This window comes from Pleurodeles waltl, chromosome 1_1, assembly GCF_031143425.1.
Source record: "Pleurodeles waltl isolate 20211129_DDA chromosome 1_1, aPleWal1.hap1.20221129, whole genome shotgun sequence".
NCBI classification, from domain to species: Eukaryota; Metazoa; Chordata; class Amphibia; order Caudata; family Salamandridae; genus Pleurodeles; species Pleurodeles waltl.
In genome coordinates, this window is record NC_090436.1 from 882265858 (window position 1) to 882279741 (window position 13884).

Below are 13884 nucleotides of genomic sequence, written 5' to 3' on the forward strand. Positions count from 1 at the left end.
TTTTTTTCTCTGAGAAAATCTGGAATAATTGCAAACTTGATGGTGTCAGCAGCAACCATTGGATGCTGATTCTTATGTGCAAGATGAGTCCACCTGGAGAACCAATCGGAAAGTTCTGAACATTTCTAGTTAGGAAGAAACTTTTGAAAGTATTAGGTAGTCTGCTAGAATCTGTTAGAGTCAGTCTTGACATGCTGGTGATCCTAGACGAGGCGCTGCTCTTTCTTCTCCTTAATCCCTAGGAACCTTAGAAGTTTTCTGAAGAATTAAAGTTATCTTTTCTAATTGCCCCACCTGCTTATGCTTTTCAGCACTAATATGCTTAATCAATTCTGAACTGCTGACCTGTCCTAGGTGCAACCCGTGTTCTGCACTGTCCTGATGCTGCTGTCTACTGATGATGTTCAACTGTGAACGCTCTACTTTATGAAACATTCCTGTCTGATGTTCCATGAGGAGGGGTATACACTAAATGCGGTTCCTTGTTTCATTTTCAGCTTAGCTAATTACACCAGTAGATTTGTATAATGAGTTACTCTAGTCAGATGATGTTTCCAAATTATTTTTGTCTTTCTTTTAGTTTTTGGCCACATGTGTTAGCACTTTCCCAGATATGCAAATCCAAATTAATTTTAGTCAAGGATAGCCCAGCTCTTAAACTAAATGTTATTAATTGAATTTTGATGATTTACTGATGTCACCATCATCTGCTTTGAAATCTGACATTAATGTGCATATTACAGGTTTGCTAATCTGTATAATACTTTTGGAGTGTCTAACAGTATTGATGTTTGATAGACTTAAGGGCTGATTACTATTTTTGTGGTCATAAGACCGCCAGACTCGCGGTGGTGGTCAGAGCATCACGCTTGTGGAGGTCAGACTGCCACATTACAAGGATGGCAGGCACATCCACCAGCCTACCGCCCCCCTCACCAGAATCCAAGATCCCGAGGGGTTGATGTCTGTCCTCATAATCAGCCAGGGCAGAGCCATCCTGCTGATTACAACCTTGTTCTCTGCCAGCCTTTTCATGGCGGTTTCACCACCATGGAAAGATTGTCAGAAAACAAGTGCAAGGGGCCACAGGGTGGCCCCTGCACTGCCCACATCTGTGGCATGGGCAGTGCAGGGTCCCCCTGCCCAGCACCTTTGAAATGCGCACTGTCTGCCATGCAGACAGTGCACATTTCAAGTGTGCTAATGCACACTGTGTGCTGCACTATTGCCGCTGGCTCATTTATGAGCCTGCAACAATGCTGTTCCACCTTTCCCACCGCCGGTCAACCCAGGGGGAAAGTTAGAATGGGGCTGGTGGGGAGACCGCTAGCACCCCAGCGGTCTCCTCATCAGGGGTTTGGCAGACAGATGTTTCAATCTGCCAAACTCCTAATGATCCCCTAAATCTAATTAGACGTTTTGGTCAGCATATCGTTTTCAAGTATGTTTATAAATTGGTTTTGCGCACCATTTACATTACACAAGCTTTGTGGTTGTAATAAAACTTTGAAACTTTATTCAGTTTGGAGTTTGTTCATGGTTAAATTGGTCATGGTTTTTACAATTGTTTATTTTTATGTTGTTGGTTTAAATTGAATGAATCCACTTACCATACTTCTCACCGAGTCCCAGGATCCAGTTGACTTCTAGTGGTGAGAAAACTAATGGTGTCTCACCAGATTGCTTGTGATTTCTGAACCCAAGGTGGGAAGAATACCTCTGCGGGTTTCTTCAGCAAGGTATTTTTTGCTTATTTTAACTTTAATAATTTGTGCCCCTCCCCACATAATGTATGATTGCATGTAGGCTTCAGGCAACTTTATTGTCTGTGACTGTGTGTTTAAGTCAGATTTCTCGAGCTGTCCTTAGTCCAATTATTAACATCTTGAATCCACCTTTTGGCTGTCAGCTATTCTGAGTTTCTCAACTCAAGTGTACAACTGTTTTTACCAAATTACCAGTGAGCTATAAATGGTGCAGGATGGCAGTTCTTTATAAATCAGCCTGGTACAGAGTTTCTCTGAAAGCCAAACAGCATACTGGAGACTGAACACTTGAGATTCCATGTGTGTCAGAAACCAGTACGCCAAAGATGAACATGTGCATGTTTGATCTTTGGTTGGCAGGACTTCGAGCCTCGATCTGTTTGCAAATTGCACCACGTGAAAGAGACAAGCAACAAACATAAAGAGCAGCAGCTCTGCTCAAATGGTTTGTTTGTGCAGAACACATTCCACTTCACAATCACAATTCATTTCAGCCCACATTGCACCAAAATCTCTTGGATTTATCCTTAAAAAATAAATTAATTTAACCTACGAATACCTCTAGAAAGTGAGGCAAAACAAATGTAAGTGCTGAGCTGGCACAGAGAGGAAGTGAGAAGTGGAACTGTAGAAGCAGGGGGTTATTTTATAGTTTGTTTACAGGCCATCTGACTTCTCCTGTGCCCTGACCTCGGGTCTGTGGGCTGTCTTTATGGCCTTACAAATGGCTTGCATTTCATGCAGCCTACCAAGATTGTTTGTACTCAGCATTGTTATCTCAAAGTCTGTTATGAAGTTCTGTGCTTATACTTAATAGACATAAGCACAGAACTACAGCTACTTAAATCATTATCAAATGAAATCTCTTTACTGATGTCATCACAACAGTTTCCCAATTGTGTTCTTAACCTTCTTGCTTTCTCAAATTTACTTACAAATGCACCATTTGCCTCCTCTTTTTTCAAAATTTTCCCAAGGGGATGACCCACCCGAATGCCTCTCTTGACGGTTGGCCTTGCTTGCTACACTCCCACACGACGTTGTCACTCATCCTGAACATTTACCCCCAACCATTTCCAAATGTCACCAGCTGCCACTGGAAACATTAATGACTGACCTAATGCCCACTGAAATTCCACAATGAGTCCCACATTATCCGAGGGGGAAGAATGGAGGTCAATGTCCGACATTATCTGAGATCAAAGGATGAAGGCCAAATGGGATTGTATGTCATATTCTGGCAATCTGTGATCTGCACTGCATATTACTAATTTCTCCCATTTCATCTGTCTGTAACTAAGCAGAGTAGGGACTCAATAAAAGCTTCTCACTCATGTCAATGATACTTATTACATTTAATGGAAACTTCTCCTAGATACAGTCTACAAATATAATTAATTCAGCTGCTTCCCGTATAATGTGCTGCCTATTACTGTATGCATGTTTAACCCCGTTGCATGTGTCATTTCCCTTCAAATGTAACAGACGTGCTGAATAGAAGAAAAAGTCAATTGACTCTGGGTGCAGTCATTTTTCTGCCTCTTATAATGTCCTGTACACCCACTAATCCCAGTGGCGCATGGGTTTTTATCAGCTGTTTCGCTTGTTTATTAAGAATACACTAATGGGAGTTGGGTGGAAAATGAAAGGCTTGAGAATCTCTATAAATTCCCCCACCCACTGTCTAATCAATTCCTACTTTTCATAATCACACGTATGTGCAAAAATGTTTGTTTTGAAAAGCTTCATTAACATTTGTAATGTTGATCTAAAGTTATAAATAATCAAAAAATGTTTTTCTATGGTAGCATGCAACAGTATCAGCTAGTACTGAAGAAGAGGTACGTCCCTCACTATGCCATGGTCACAGTACCAGGAGGGACGAAGAAGGCAATAGTCCCTAGTCTTTGTTACTGGTGGAGTATCTCAGGCCTACCTCCCCTTCCTCACAACTCGAGTAGGATTATCATTGAAGTGACCAGACCAGAAAAAGCTGAAAGACAAGCTAAAATGATCAACAATTCACAGTTCGAGTTCATATTTAAAATCAGAAACCTAGGGATATCTCTAGACCTGAGAAACTGTGAAATATACAACCTCATACAATGAAGAATAACCGTATTTGACCAGATTTACCAGACGTAAAACCACAATGAATTCCCAAATCTGTGGGGTCTGGAGCATACATTTACCACTTGCTCTGATCAGGTGAAAAATGTTTCCTGCAGCCTCTATGTAGAATGTGGGTGGACGGAAGGGACGTGAGGAATACGGGAGGGAAGAAAAAGCTAAATTCTGGCAGAGAGAGCCTTCTATGCCCCCCTGCCGAAAGGGGGAAAGGAGATTGACTGCTGCCAGATTATCAAGCGATTTTACGGGTGGAATTACCACCAGGTAAAATCAGGTCTTATGTTCCAACACCTGAGAAATCTGACTATCGGAACACTGTTCCATTAAGAATCAGGCAGACGGGAATTCTATGTGGTAATTGCCCCCCACCTGACTGATAACCAGGACCAAAGTATATGTTATTTATTGGAATCATCAGGTCTTTATACAGGGAGCTTCAGCTGTCTGTAGCTGAGAAATAAAAATAATTTTCATTCCTAAAATGCAAAAAAATCTTATCCATGGAGACCTGTCCTTTTCCTTGCCTCTGTCACATGTAGAGGTTCAGTAATCTATGTGACAGTATCTTGCAAGTGAACAAGGTAATGATACATTGATTCATGTCTAAAAATAGAGTGGGTGGTGTCATTCGTCAATAAATGAGAACATAGATTCATGAAAGGAAAATTAGGTAATTAGAAAAACAATTTGTCAGAGTGCAATGAAATACCAGGATTTATCGTATGCTTATTATATTCTCCATTTGAATCAGCGTTGTGGATTAAAATGCGATAAATTATAGAAACATTCTATTATTATTTTAATATACTGTGAAATCAACCCTTAAATAATTACATTTTTAGCGACTTTCCACATGCCTACATTTTGCACCTTGTTAAAATGATTTATGGTTTGCATTTATAACACAGATTACACAGTTGTAAATTGCTGATACATATAAATTAATTTGTTAGGTCAGTAACTGAAACTGATTTTGTATTAATGCTTGTAGATGGAAATACCTGATCATATGTTTTTCTCCTCAAATTTTAGGCCACGTTTCATTTATAGATTTTTTGGGAAATATGATGCTCTCACGAACGTTTCCACTAACAAAACTCTGGTCTTTTAGCATAATTGGCACAATAACCATTTTATGCCACTTTAACACTTATTTCTTGATTGTGGACCACTACCGTGTTAAGAAGACAGGTTGACTCTAAGGATACTCACTTAAGGCCTTATTAGTAGATCGACATACTGCTAACACAAGCATATACTTTGTTTTCGCCTGTTCTTAGCAGAGTAGCTATTTCAATTTATATGCTACTTGTGCTTACTCCAATTTAAGCTTGGTAACGCACCAAATAAAAAAATGTGGGTAATACAATAACAATACATGCAAAAGTGAATGAAGAAACGATATGTATGCGTTATTCTGATTTGTTTGTGTCAGTGTCTTAATTGGGTCAAAAATTCAAGGGGCAACTAATGAAAATGTAATTTTCAATGCATTTTTGACCTTTTATTTAGGGTGCATTCACAAATAAATGCCTGAAGTGTGCTGAAGCAGGTGTCTTAACTAGAAATTCTTAATGAGTGTTTATGTATTTTAAATACACCAGTGTTCACGAAATATACTAATCAATGATTAATACTGATGAAATATTGAAAATGTATTAGATTAATGTAGAAATATGTCATATGCCTTAGCTCATTAATCGTATGCCTTAACTTAGCGCTTTGCCGGGCCTCATGCAGAAGTTGTATTTCTTAGCGTTCAATAAAATGTTGACAGAGTGAACTAACCTGTGAAAGGTCCATTGTCTTGTTAAAAGTGCTTAACCGAAGCTTTCTGTGGGAACCAACGGACAGGAGATGATGTCTCTAGTAATGTAACGACTTGTGTGTAATGTGTGTGAGATGTACTTTCCCAGGACACGAACAATGAAGACACTGACTGGAGATGAAGATGCAACATATTTGTTACCTGACATGCTGGATGATGAGGACATCGTAAATTGGACCAATCAACTTTGTGTGAAGGACGAAATATTAGAATTCATAGGTTTGGTGTAGAAATATTCTTGGGCAGTGTATAAGCGTACGATTAACTGACCACTGGAGAGTTGGGCATAGTTTAGGTGACTTTGACATAACAACGTGACAGAGGAGAATCAGACAGACGATGAGATCAGAGATCTAGGGCCTCATTACAACATTGGCGGGCGGCAACCGTCTTCGGCCCCAACAAGACAGTATGGGACGACTCCTGGTGGCCCACCTCCCTCGGACCACCCCCAACACCCTCCACCCATGCATGCAACCTCGGCATCATCTTAGACTCATCCCTCTACATGGCCCAGCAAATCAACACCATCTCGTCCTCCTGTTTCAACACCCTTTGCATGCTACGGAAGACCTTCAAATTGATTCCTTTAGAAACAAGAAAAACGGTCACCCATGCCCTCATCAGCAGCAGACTGCACTGCGGCAATGCCCTCTATGCTGATACCGCATCCAAGCTTCAGCAAAAACTTCAGCGAATCCAGAACGCAGCCGCACGTCTCATCCTCAACCTCCCCGCCACGAACACATCTCTGCTCACCTCAGATCCCTTCACTGGCTGCCGGATCATCTTCAAAGTCCTTATCCACGCTCACAAATCCCTCCACAACACTGGACCAGCCTACCTTAACAAACTAGTAAACTTCCACACACCTACTCGACTTCTCCGCTCTGCTGACCTTGCCCTCGCCACAGTCCCCCGCAGCCAACGCACCACCTCTGGCGGCAGATCCTTCTCCCACCTCGCCTCCAAGACCTGGAACTCCCTCCCCACCAATCTAGGCAAGACCCAGGACCTCCTAACTTTCAGAAAGCACCTCAAGACATGGCTTTTTGAGCAGTAAATGGTAACCCTTTCCCCCTCCTCCCTCAGCGCCTTGAGACCCTAACGGGTGAGTAGTGCGCTTAATAAATTTTTTGATTGATTGTTTGATTGATTCTTATTCGCATCCCCTTGTAAATTTTCCTTATTAAGGTCAGACGCGCTGGCAGATATGGTAGCATACTGATGGTTAGTCTCTTTAGGAGCTCGCCGTAGATGTTTGATATGGAGTGACAGGTGTTGACAGTCATTAAGAGTTCAGTATTTTTTAGATTTGGATTTTGTTTTCAAAATGGCATTTGTACAGAAAATGATGTTCCCTTATGCCCAGAAATTGCTTTCCCAGATCCTGGATCCTGCTAGTGGTGTTGGGTATGTTTCTGACGTTCTAGTTATAGAGTGAGAGAGATAGGTTGCGCTTGCAAAGCTTATGCAAATCGCAGGTGAATTGTGACGTATGTGAGAAATTAGGGAGTTTGTGTACTCCAAATGAAGTTTTAGTAGGAGTGTGTGTACTCTGCAGTGCGAGAGTAGGGAATTTGTCAAACTTCACTTGTGTGTGGTGCTTTGTGCGAAAAAATTGTCCACATGGTTGTTGATGTACGGACCCTGCGTGGTCAAAGACACCAGAGTATATTGAAAAGTGTATGAGACACTTGGTTATATGTTGTAATCTGTCTGGTTTAGTAAGTTGATCGGGCGTGGTCAACAAGTCAGTGTGTCAGTTAAAATTGGGCGAGAGAAAATTTCGAGTGAGATTTGGCGAGTCCTATGTGCACCAAGACAGACCCATTGATCAGTTAAGAGTAAAATTAGCGGGTCAAATTTTGCTTGCAAATCTGGGAGACTGAGAAAGGGAATATCTGCATGAATGGAAGGGCCAACAGTGAAAATCCATAAGGTTTCTGAAGCGATTGTGTTATCTTTCCTGTAGTAAACCAGCAGATTTGTTTTTGGTTTTTGATTAGTGCTTTCAATATTTTGCATTAGTTTTGAGTGAATTGGAGTTTGGGAGGACGAGCCGCAAGACTTTGTCAGCCGCAGTACGTGTGAGTGTGACGTCACTGGAGCTGCACTGGGATAGGTTGGTTGGTGAGAAGGGTAGTGCACGGATTGGCAGCCGTCCATAAAAAGCACTTGGTTGAGAACGGGGGTGAAAGGAATCTTGGGACTAGAAGTAATTTCCTGATTTGATTCAAATAAACAAAAGTAGAAAAGATGAATTTTTTCAAGGTGTTGAAATGTGTCCCAAGGGGTGATACCTTCATTAGAGCGACTGTAGGAGACTACCCCACCAGAGAATACACTGGCTTACACTGTAATGGAAGAGAGAGGTGTTGTGCCATGTCTTTGTTGAAAGCAATGGTGCAAGTTGACAGAGAAAAATTGGAGCTTAGTGTTTCCTGAAAATGGGACGTTTAGTTTGAGGATTTTAGAGCAATTGTGTTTGGCGCTATATGAATCGAAGCCCCTTCCGAGACCAGCACAGTTTGAGGCGTTAGCGGTATGGGAGCTGGTAGGTAGACAGCAACAGCAAATGAAATTCGAGAGAAGAATGAGAAGGGTAGAAAAGACTTTAGCAGAAGCAAGATGGGATTGGGAACAGAAGAAATGGAGATCAGTGACTTTGCAGGATGTTAAGTTGTTTCCAGCGATTACACAGGAGGATGAGACGGAAGGAAAAAAAGTGACTAGAAACACTGATAGAAGCTTGTCGAAAGGAAGCAAGAAGGCCTTCCGTAGTAGAGGAGGAATCAGATGCTGAAGATCTTGTTACACAGATACTGAGAGACTGACGACCACCGTATACGGTGCATGAGAGTGGTCCAAGTACTAGTGTGGATCCAACAGCCCCCGCACAGGCAGCGGGGACAGGGAGTCCGGTACAGGTTAATGCCAATCTGACACAGGGTGCAGTGCAAAGTAGTCCTAATGTGTTCACTACTCCTGTAGTTCAGAGACAGATGCAGCCGCCACAGATACAGAGAATATATTGTGATGTGCCTATTCTAAAGACGACTTCGAACTTAGTGGTGCCTATGGAGCAGGTGGTTCAGAGACCAATGCTGGTCCAGACTGAGCCGACTCCGATTTTGTTGCCCCACATGCAGCCACAGGTGATGCAGTGATTTATGCCATTGACAGGGACACAGTCAGACTTGACTCCGGTAATGAATCAAAATATGGGAGTCACTCTCCCACAGAGTACAGGTGCTAGAGCAGCCCCGGGTGCAATATCGCTGCTGATTACTGATGGTCCAGCGGTACCATTATTTGCACAAAATAAACCACTATGAGTGAACAAGGAGCAATGTCTCAGAGTCTAATGAGGAGGGGAGCAAGTGAATAAGTTCAGGTGGGTCAGACTTTTGATGGATTGAGATCACTGTTAGATCTTAGTCCACTTGCTGCACTACCAGATGCTGTATCTGGACCAAATGCAGGTCAGAGCTTGAAATTATTGACACCGCAGACACCAAATTCAGTGGTAGAGCAGGTGCCACCGGTCTAAGCGAGTAACATTTTGTTACAGGGAGTGATAGCTCAGTAGTTGATTGAATGGTTAGACAAACTGAGTACGCCACACAATTATCTGCAGTATCATTGTAATCCTTTCCCTTCTAAGGGTGAGGAGCAATTGAATTGCGTCAGATTAAGCATGGAAGCAGGTGAACTAGTTGAGGGAACAACGTGGGTGAATAGATTAGAGTCTTACACAGAGGCAGAATTGAGATACTTATGCCCAAGGATTACAAGAGAGGTGGGCAAGGTGCATCAGAGATTGGCAGATTTGGCAGAGAATCATGGCAATGAAATTGAGAAAACGAAGCATTTGAAGAGAAGCTACAGAATAGATTTTGAAGCAAAGGTTTTTGAACACATGAGAAGTGGGAAGGCAGATGGGTAAAGAAAAGAGACAAGAGGAAAAGAGATTCTCTAGAAGTGACTGAGAATGTACAACAGGACAAAGATCCGGTGAACATTTTACCAATGAGGAAAATCCCAGGGGGACATTTTGTTTGTGTTCCTTGGAGTAGGAGTGACATTTTTTCATTTACGAATGATTATCCAAAATTTGAGAGAGAAGCCAGTGGAGTGGTATCAGCAGACAGACAGGTTTGTGAAGCTTGCAAAGTGTTTGTGGGAGGACTTGAACACATTACTGGAGATAATGGTCCCAGCGGACTTATGGGTCGAGTGTAGGAGGACTGTAAACTGGCCAACAAGTGAACGGGAAAGAGATATGAATACAGGTGCACCGTCTCCTGAGGTAATTAAATATTACTATAAGGTGATTGACTTTTTGAAAACGAGGATTTGGACCAGAATATTGATTGGCAGAAAAATGGCAGGACAGTGCAGGAAGCAAAGGAGTCGATACACATGTACTAAGAGAGATTGTTGAAGGCGTTCAAGGAGTATAGTGGCAAAGAAGCAATTGAGCTGAAAGACATGCTGTATTTTGTGTTCAGATTTGTAGAAGGACTGAGACCTGGGATAGGTCAGATGATTAAGAGTCATAGAAGCTATTGATATGTCACATTTGCAGAGCCGTGGGACATTGGAAACAAGAGTGTCCAATGATGGAGCAGGAAGGTGTTGTTCAGCAAGGTAATGACATCAATACATTTCAAAATGTGAGAGGACCGACATTAATTTCCAGAATAATGTGAATCGAGCGCAAAAGTTTCTGCCCATGCAACAGGTGCAAATGCCCTGTGCACAAGTGTCACAGTTGCAGCCAATACAGCAGCAGGATCCCATGGTACCTAGATAGCAAATGCAGGTATCTCAAGCCCAGGTGGAGCAGCAACAGATGATGCTTTCTCAACAGGTCACAGGTCAGAGACAAGACAGAAGTAGTAACACAATACACCAATTCTCGTTACACAGTGAGACTGAAATAAATGGTGAATGAATGAGTGACAGTTCAGATGAGGAGCCATGTGTGCTTGCGACTTCATTCAAAGTAGATCAAGAGAGGACCCTATGTGAGGGGAAAGGTTATGGGTCACAGAGTTTTATTCTTGGTGGATGCAGGAGCTACACGCTCTACAGTGAGAAGTGCAGAGGTTCAGAATTTGCCCCTTTCAGGAAGAACGGTTCAGGTTGTAGGAGTAGCAAACCAGTTTTTGACAAACCCGATTACAGATCCAGTGCAAGTTGAGATTGACAACTTCCTGGGACTGCATACATTTGAGTCTGCGATTTGAGTCCTGTATCCCTACTGGGAAGGGACTTGTTGTGTAAGGCAAAGTGTTTGATTGCTTGTTCAAACAATGGAATTGAGATCCAGACAAAGTGATGATGAAGAAGATCCAGCCCCAGAAACTGAGTGTGAAACTTCAAATGAAGAGTACCCCTGAATGAGTTTTTCCCGATGTTCACAGTGAAAGAGCTTCATTCTGATTTGCAGGGAACAGCACAAGAGAACGTGTGGGATTTGACAGGGAAAGAAGTAGGGTTGATCAAAGGAGTGGAGCCAATCAAGGTTACCTTAAAACCGAATGCAGTATTTCCGCAGCTTCCACAGTACAACATGACACAAGATGTCCTGATGAAAGTGGCTCAGATAATTGCAGATTTTGTGAAGCAGAGAGTGCTAAAAGAGGTGTTGAACCGTCCATGTAACTCGCCGATAATGGGTTTTAAAAAGCCATGTGGGAAGGTTCGAATTGTTCAGGATTTGAGAAAAATAAATGAGACTGTGGTCAAGTGTTGTCCCATACTGCCAAACCCAGCTGTCATAATGTTCCAGATTACATGTGATCCAGAGTGGTTTACAGTCACTGATTTGTCACAGGCATTCTTTTCTGTGCCCCTTCATGAGGATAGCCAATTTCCATTTTGTTTCAAATTTTTGGATAAGGCTTATTGCTGGTGCAGGCTTTCTCAAGGGTACACAGAATCACCTTCCTTGTTCAACCAGATCTTGAAAAAGAATTCGGAGTCATTGGAATTGCCCTTTTAGATCGACTCTGGCGCAGTACATTGATGACTGATTGATTGCATCCAAGACTAGGGACAAGTGTCAGTATGACTCGATTGCCCTGTTGAATCATTTGGGAAAATATGGTCATAAAGTGTCTCCACTGAAATCGCAGTACTGCCAGAAGGTAGTAAAATATTTGGGACACCAGACTGCGCAAGGGTTGAGGAAAATATCCAGGGAAAGGATTACAATGATACTGCAGATAATTCTCCTGACTACACAGAGAGATGTGAGGTTGTTCCCGGGAATGGTGGGTTGATGCCGCCAATGGAACCCAAATTTTTCAGAAATTTCAAGACCATTGCAGAAGTTGACTCATAAGGATGTTACAGATCCCATAGTGTTCGATCAGAATGAAATGAGAGTGTTCACTGAGTTGAGATAGAGTTTGTGTAGAGCTCCAGCATTGGGAATGTCTGACTACACAAAGCCTTTCATATTGTTTTGTCATGAGCGTGATGCATGTTCATTGTCTGTCCTGACTCAGGTCCATGGAGGTGCTCATCACCCAGTAGCATATTTTTCAGCTACTTTGGACCCAGTTGCAGCAGCCTTACCCGGTTATTTGCGTGCAGTTGCCGCTGTTGGTCAGAGTCTTTCACAGTGTGAAGGAGTGGTGATGGGATATCCCCTGACTGTAATGGTTCCTCACCGATTACAATTTTACTGACGAAAACCCAATATTTGACTTGTGCTAGGGTGACTAGGTATGAGACGAGTATTTTGGGAGCACCAAATGTGGCACTTAAAAGATGTACAATGCTGAACATGGCAACTCTACTTCCAAGTGATACTACTGAAATTGAGAAAGAGAAAGATGTTGAACATGATTGTCTCGAAGTAACTGAGTTGTGAACAAAACTGAGACAAATTGTTTTTGTTGATTCTTGTCTAAGAGACAACACAGGGACACTGAGAGCAGGATATGCTGTGTGCACAATTACAGGTACCTTAGAAGATTCCTGGCTTTGAGGAGTGTATTCTGCCTATGTACAAGTTATGCACTAAAGGTGATTGACATTTTGGAAGAGTTAAAATCTTTGCAGAGTAATGTTGACAAGGAGGAAAAACATTAATGAAGTAAAATCAAATGTGTTCAAAGACAGGATGAATTGTGGGTTTCTGAAGAGTGTCAGTTGGTTTTGCCAAACAGTCTGTTGTCTCAAATGGCAAGGTACTATCATGGTCAGGCACACATTGGGAGGGATGCTATGGTTCGCCTGTTCAAAACTGATTTGTTCAACCCCAAGTTTAGACAAGCTTCTTAAGCAGTATGCCATTGTTGTGTTATTTGTCAGCAGTTAAAGGCGGGAAAAGGGACAGTGTTTAATTTGAGCCACATTGGAAGAGCAGGAGGTCCATTCAGTAGAATGCAATTGGATTTTATTGAGATGCCTGTGTGTGGATGTTTGAGATATGTGTTGGTGATCGTCACTGGATTGAAGCATACCCTACACGGAGAAATGATGTCCTCACAGTAGCGAAACTGCTGCTTATGGAACTGATACCGTGTTTTGGGTTTCCTATCTCTTTAGAAACAGACAGGGGAAGTCACTTCAATAATGAAGTGATTGAATTACTATGTGCAGCATTGAACATTGAGCCGAAGTTGCATTGTAGATACCGCCCTGAAGCATCAGGGCTAGTGGAGCAGATGAATGGTACCTTGAAGTCAAGAATTCCAAAGTTGTGTGCAACTATGAATCTGAAATGGCCTGACACATTGCCTTTGGTGTTGATGTCAATGAGAAACACACCTGATAGGAAGACAGGCTTGTCACCCCATGAGATCCTCACAGGCACAGCAATGAGGTTGCCAGCAGTGCCAGCCAATGCACTTGTCAACATACAGATGATATGGTGTTGGATTACTGCAAGGGTCTGGCTGATGTAGTCCGCTCTTTCTCTCAGCAGGTGGAGGCCACCACACTGCCACCGATCCATGACCCAGGGCACAACCTGAGAGCCGGAGACTGGTTTGTTGTCCGAAAGCATGTCAGAAAGACGTGTTTGGAGCCACGTTGGAAGGGACCGTATCAGGTGGTCCTAACAACTACGACAGCTGTGAAGTGTGCTGCGATCCTGAACTTGATTCATGCAAGTCACACAAAGGAAGCGGCATGTCC